This window comes from Urocitellus parryii, chromosome 4 (assembly GCF_045843805.1).
Source record: "Urocitellus parryii isolate mUroPar1 chromosome 4, mUroPar1.hap1, whole genome shotgun sequence".
NCBI classification, from domain to species: Eukaryota; Metazoa; Chordata; class Mammalia; order Rodentia; family Sciuridae; genus Urocitellus; species Urocitellus parryii.
This window is the reverse complement of record NC_135534.1, coordinates 174,375,649-174,382,175: the sequence shown is the minus strand read 5'-3', so window position 1 is coordinate 174,382,175 and position 6,527 is coordinate 174,375,649. Positions and strand designations below refer to the sequence as shown.

Sequence of the window (6,527 nt, the reverse complement as noted above, 5' to 3'; positions counted from 1 at the left end):
TTTTAGGTACTAGTAGAGGCTGAACTTTGTTCTAACCTGTTAGAATATCCTCTATTCCTGCAACTCCTTACTGGACAAAAAGATCATAGTAGTTTAAAAAATATTCTCCCCAAATATACCCTGAATTCTAAACTGGTAAAATAAGCAACTATTGGGGTTGGGACTGTGGCTCAGCAGTAGAGTGCTCGCCTAATACATGTGAGACCCTGCGTCCAGTCCTCAGCAGCACATATAAATAAATAAAATAAAGGTATTGTGCCCACCTATGACTATATCCTTCTCTCTGAAGCATGAACTCCTAATTGAGAACATCACTGACAAGTTGGGTCTGCACCTGCCCACGTATGTCATATGCACTTTCACTTATGCACATACAAAATCATATAACTCCTTGTATAAGAAAACCTAATTACAAGGCAAGATGCTTCCACCAGCTGTAGCAGCAAGTCTATTTATGGACATTCTTCCTTAGAGAATATCTTAAATTAAAATGAGATTGCCAGCTATGCAAGGAAACTACCCACAGAAGCTGCTTTGGCACTGACTTGAGCACAGAGGAAATAGTTGTCAAACCCACTAGCTACTGCTTCTTGGAGGCAGTGTTCAAGAACTATCTCAAAGGTTGTGCTAAAATTACATAGACTTAAAACATTCAATGAGTAGATGAAGAGTATTACTGGTCTCAAAGAAAAGTTTTAATGATGCCTGAAGATTACAGATTGCCTTATACAAGAATGGCAATGATATCCATCAATTAAACAGGGCATGATAGTGCATATCTGTAATCCCAGCTACTCAGAAGACTGAGATGGGAGGATCTCAAGTTTGAGGCCAGCCTGGGCAACATAGACCCAGTCACACACACACACACACACACACACACACACACACACACACACACACAAAATCAATTATGAAGTTAAACTTGAGTTCAAGTTGCATTCCAAACAGTACTATTCATTTTATTTGTTATTCTCTATAAGAGTGGTTCATCATGTCCAATACCCTCCCTGTGCTACATTCCATGAGGGAATTGATAAAGGATTATCAAAATCCAAATTCTTAACATCACCAGAACAACCAGTCGATAAGACAAAAATGACTTTATTGCTCACGGTTGTAAGAGAGAACTCTACCTCAACAGAATCTGATAGTTTCTCAGAGAAGAAAAGACAAGATCTGATTTATAAAGATTCTGCAGTCTAGTTTAGGCAGGTCCATAAGTGCAGGGGTTAGGGCAATGGGAAAGGACCTAACAAGGATAGTGTAAGGATTATGATGGAATATTAGGATTGCTGGAAAGAGGATAAGGATGATTTTGAGGGTAAGAGTTCAAAGAGTCTACAGATGTGAACTGTTGATGCTTTCTGTTGAAGAGTCATTGATGTTTGGAGAAGTTCCTAAAATGAAGGATAAAGTTATGTCCTGCAATGAACAATAAAGCTTTATCTTCTTGAGCAAAAATCTCATGGAATAACAATGATGAAGTTACAAAGACAACTAAATATTAAAAGTCATGTGTCGGGATAAATGGTTTCAGTTCTCAATATTAAGAGCCCAGAGAAGGGAAGATGGATTCTAAAAAGCTGTTAGGCTCTCATAAAGTCTTTGTAGATAAGATGGAGCAATGTGGCTTATCTGATTTTGGGCTTATGACTAAGCCTAGCAGTAGCCCTTGTTGAAGCATCGGGTAAGCATCACTGATAGGATTTAAGTTCCATCAACTGAATTGGAGAAGCCAAAAAGTAGCAGGAAGATCTGCAGAGGGTTTAGACAAAGTTTTTAAAGCTGAGAGCAAGCTGAAAATGGAGATCATTTGGTAATTCTGGAGACAGGAGCAAGGCCGGCGGGAGGGGGGTGCAAAAAAAAAAAAAAAAGAGGTCTCAAACTGAACAGAAACAAAATGCAACCTGATTGAGCATAGTTTGCAGCTAAATCAGGAGGAAGGGCCTGGATGTTTACTGGGTTGGAATGCACATACTTGAGGCTGTTCTTCATTGGCTTTCAGATTCCTAGTGCTTAGATAAATCAAGTTAGCTTAATGGTGCAGATTTAGAGCAGAGAGCCACCCTTCATTCCACCCCAGCCCAAATCCTACATTATTATTTAGGCCTCACCCAATCAAACCGTAGATTGGGTCTGCAGCATTCTCAAGTTAGTTTTGTACAAAGCATGACATGGTTGGGAAGCTCTTCCAAGTATGGAAGAAGAACTATTTCCCATGAATCCATAAATGCTTCTCTCAACCAGATCCTTAACCGTCCCTTAGGGATTGGAGTAGTCTATATTGCTTCTCTTCTATCCTTTTATTTTCAACATACTGCATCTTTGTTTGTTGTATATCTCCTTAGCATAATGCTGGGTCATGTTTTGTTTTTTTTTTAATTCAGTGTAACAATCTGCCTTTTGATTGGATTGTTTAATCCATTTATTTTTTTGGTAGTTACTTAGGATCAAACTTGGAACTTCATTCATGCTAAACAAGTTCTCTGCCACTGAACTACGTTCACAGTCCTTTTTTTATTTTTATCTTGAGATGGAGAATACTAAATTGCAGAAGCTAGACTTGTACTTGCCATCCGCCTGCCTCGGCTTTCCAATTAGCTGGGATTACCGGTGGTGCCACCAGGCCCATCGATCCCTTTATTTTTAATACTTCACCCCATGATGTGGGCATCACCTCACATCATCACAAGAAGAAGAGTGATATCATGATAACAAGATATTTTGAGGCCAGCCCGGAGCGGGAGGCTCAAGGGAACGCAGCACAGCTTGGCCAGAGTGGGCTACCAAGGACCACCAGGGAGGGGAGTGTCCAGATGGCCCATCCTTGGACCAGGGAATACAAGGCAGGCAACCTGGTCTTTGCCAGGGTCAAGGGCTACCCACACTGGCCGGTGCGGATTGATGAACTCCCAGAGGGAGCGATGAAGCCTCCAGCAAACAAGGATCCTATCTCCTTTTTTGGCACTCATGAAACTGTGTTTCTAGGTCCCAAAGACCTTTTTCCATAGAAGGAATAGAAAGACAAGTTTGGGAAGTCAAGCAAACGGAAAGGATTTGATGAAGGATTGTGGGACATAGAAAATAACCCAGGTGTCAGGTTCACTGGATACCTGGCAATTCGGCACAGAGCTCCTCAGAAACTGAGGGAGAAGGTGGAAACACTGCAGATGCAAGCAGTGAGGAAGAAGGCCACAGAGTAGAAGATGAGAGAGGTAAAAGAAAAAATGCAAAAGGGGGCTCCAAAGGGAAAAACTCACATCAAAGAAATCCTCTGAACAATCCCAGAAATCTCTAGGAGATGCAGATGATAAAGACTGCAAAGAAGAAAACAAAGACAGCTCTGAGGATGGAGATGCTGACAATGACACAAGAACCACTTCACATTTGCAGAAAACCAGTGAAGGGACCTAAATACCCTAATGAATACTGCATATTAAGAGGAACCACAGAAGGTTAAATGTTGTCTAGTATTCTTGGATTTGATATGAACCAACACATAGTCCTTGTTGTCATTGACAGAACCCAGTTTGTATGTACATTATTCACATTCCTCTTTGTTTTGTTGGGAAAAGAGACATTTTAATTTTTTTTAAAAGGTTATTGATTTAATCTCATGTTATTTGGTTGCATGAAGTTGCCCTTAACCACTAAGAATTATCAAGATTTTTGCACAGACTTACACATGTCTAGGATCCTTTTACCAAGGCAGTTATGTTCATCATTTTTCTGCCTTTACCCCACCACCACCACCAAACACTTGGTTACATATTAATTAGCATTATTTTAGATGACCACTCCATAATGCTTAAGGATGGGATTTCTTCTTTTTGACAGAACCCAGGAAGTAATTCCTAGACACATAATGTTGGTATATCAAAAATGAAATTAAGGGCTGGGGATGTGGCTCAAGCGGTTGCGCGTTCGCCTGGCATGCGTGCGGCCCGAGTTCGATCCTCAGCACCACATACCAACAAAGATGTTGTGTCCGCCGAGAACTAAAAAATAAATATTAAAAATTCTCTCTCTCTCTCTCCTCTCTCACTCTCTCTTTAAAAAAAATGAAATTAAAATTTCCCTTCAGTTATGAGGCCCTGTGTAAAGTTTTAACCATATTGTACATCTATTCTGTATTAGAAATAGCTAGTTGACAGCTTATACTTCTCAGAACTCAAGTCATTATGTTTCACGTATAGAAATAAATTGTTTCTATATGTGAAGTTAGTGAGTATTTTTGTGTTACTTCAGAAAAAAGGCAATGATTTATTTTTTTTCCCAATGCCAACACAATTTGAGCTAATTATGCAAGGTGGATACTTTACATTTTAAGGCTGGACTCACCAGCAGCAGCCCTGCAGGAAACCAGACAAAGCACTGACTTTTAAGTAGAGAATTTTAAAATGAACTATTTTCTTTTGTAATTACAATTAGTTAATATTTGCCCATAAACCATTATTATTTGTACATTATTGTTGCTATCGGGATAATAGATAATTTTATTTATTTTTATGCCAGCTTATATTGTGAAAACACATTTAGTCAATTTGAGTTTTATCAATCCTGTTATACTTGTTCTTGGAACATATTTTTGTGTATTCAAGGTTTGTAGTTGAAGAGTTTACTGTAAAAAAAAGAAAGAAAGAAAGAAAAGAAAAGAAAAGAAAATCAAAAACAAAAAAAGTATTGTTTTTATAGAATAAGTTTATTGGACTATGTAAAGAATATATTTTGGAAAATAAAAAGATCATATTCACATAACTTTTATTAAAATATATTGTTATAATTGTTCTGTTTTATTATTAGGTAGTATTGATATTTTACTGTGCCTAGTTTATAAATGAAACTTTATCATAGATATGAATATACAGGAAAAACATGGTTATACAGGATTTAGTACTATCCATGGTTGCAGGCATTCAGTGGGGGATATTGGACATATTCCACAGATAAGGGGAACAACTGTATTTTGTACATGTTGTCCCATTGCTTCCTGGCTTCTATTGTTTGTGCTAAGAAGTTGTCTGTTAATCCTCTTGGTGTTCCCTGGTATCTGATAAATTGTTTTCTCTTTTTGCTTTCAAAATTTTCTCTTTGTCTTTCAACATTTCAACTATAGTTTGCATGAATCTTTTAGGGTTTATCCTACTTGAAGTTCATTGAACAACTCAAATGTATGTAATAATATTTTTCATCAGTTTTTGGAAGTTTTCAATTATTATTTCTTTGAACTTTTTTTCTGTTACTTTCCTTCCTATCTTTCTACTACTTGTATATTGTGATAAAAGGTGCCCCACATTTACCTGAGGCTCTGCTCAGTTATTCAATTCTTTTCTTTCTCTCTTCTTCAGACCAAATAATCTCTATTGGACTCATTGTTCTGTCAGCTCAAACTTAACATTGAGACCCTCTAGCAAAATTTTTTGTTTCAGTTACTAAACTCTAGAAATTCTATTCCTTTCCAAAATTGAAAGTTCTTATTTTATAACTTCTATTTCCTTATTGGTATTCTCTATTGGATGAGACACTGTCATCATGCCTTCCCATAATTCTTTGGATCTGGTTTACTTTTGTTCCTTTAACATATTTATAATAGCTGCTTTGAAGTCTTTATCTTCAATTTCCACATGCACTCCTTCACAGGCAGTTTTTATCGCCTGCTTATGAGTAATATTTCCCTGTTTCTTTGCATGCCTTATAATCTTTTGTTTAAAATTGAATATTTTATATAATGCATTGCAACATCTCTGAATACTGATTTTTCCTCCATCTAGGGTTTGTTGTTGTTTCCTTGAGTCCTTGAGTTCTTTTTTATTTGTTTAGTGACTTGACTAAAGATGGATTCATTGATATGTCTTTATCCTACAGTGTACAACCCCTCAGAAAAAAATAACGTTGGAAATTCACACTGTCTCCCTAAGCTTCTAAACTGGGACTTATATTCTATTGATATCATCCCATTTGTAAGCCACCATTAATTGCTAGCTGATTGTTCTATTTCTTTGGACAATGCTCTGAGGCATAAGTGCCCCATAATCTGATCCAAATAATGTAGGACCTCTTTGCTGTATTGATTTATTGACATGTCTTTTTCCCAGTGTACAACTTCTGAGAAAAAGCAGACTTGGAAGGGCACGTTGTCTCCCTGAGTTTCTAAACTGGCATTGATACTCTATTGATACCACCCCATTATAAGCCACCATTAATTGCTAGCTTGTTGTTCTATTTTTAAATAATGATTTGAGGAATGAGGGCCCCCCAATATGATCTGATCTTTGGGTTCCTTTGCAAGGGCAGGATGTTGTCAATCTTTGAGATTTGCTTTAATCTCAGCTTCTTAGCTGTATCTTTCTCTGGTTCTCTCTGTTGAACTTCCAGCTGATCTACCATTTTGCTTGTGACTGAATATGGAGCTACTAAACTGATCTTAATTAGTCATTACAAAGATGTATGCTGTTTTAAACAATGCCCTTAGGCACAAACCCCTACTAAGTGAAGGCAACAAGGAACCAGGCAAACACTGAGGT

General features: G+C 37.5%; 1 pseudogene; it reads left to right on the top strand.

Moving 5' to 3' along the window:
* Positions 1-2,819: 2,819 nt before the first annotated feature.
* Positions 2,820-3,417, top strand: LOC113182162 (hepatoma-derived growth factor-related protein 3 pseudogene; annotated as a pseudogene).
* The last annotated feature ends 3,110 nt before the right edge of the window (positions 3,418-6,527 follow it).